Raw genomic sequence first — 451 nt, forward strand, 5'->3', positions numbered from 1 at the left:
TGAGTTCATCAGAGAAATTTCATTTTAGCTGGCAATTATATAAGAATTATGTATAAGATGCGCTTATCCATTTGTTAAAAATTGCTCTAATACAAAGGGAAAGTCAACAAGTGATAAATTGTCCACAGCTGCAGTTTGAATTAAAACCAGGACAAGCAACTGCTAATTTTTGTTAGCATCGAAATACTTTTCTGATTTTGCTTTGCCGTTCTTTGAAAATGTTTCTCGTTTGCAAACGAATTTTATCTTTAATCTTTTCAATGTTTCTTTTGCTCCTGTTCACCAGAGTTATTGTTTTCCTTCGTATATTTTATTTAAATAAAGAATTAAAAATCTGCAATATTATTTACAAATCAAAAAAAATTTAGTTTTATATATTTGGTGTAAATTGTAAACTTTCTATTTTTACAACTGAATGAAACCGACTAGTGCGTTGGTGAGCACTTAAATT

The sequence above is a fragment of the Trichinella spiralis genome, assembly GCF_000181795.1.
Source record: "Trichinella spiralis strain ISS 195 chromosome Unknown Scfld2, whole genome shotgun sequence".
In the NCBI taxonomy this organism is placed as follows: domain Eukaryota; kingdom Metazoa; phylum Nematoda; class Enoplea; order Trichinellida; family Trichinellidae; genus Trichinella; species Trichinella spiralis.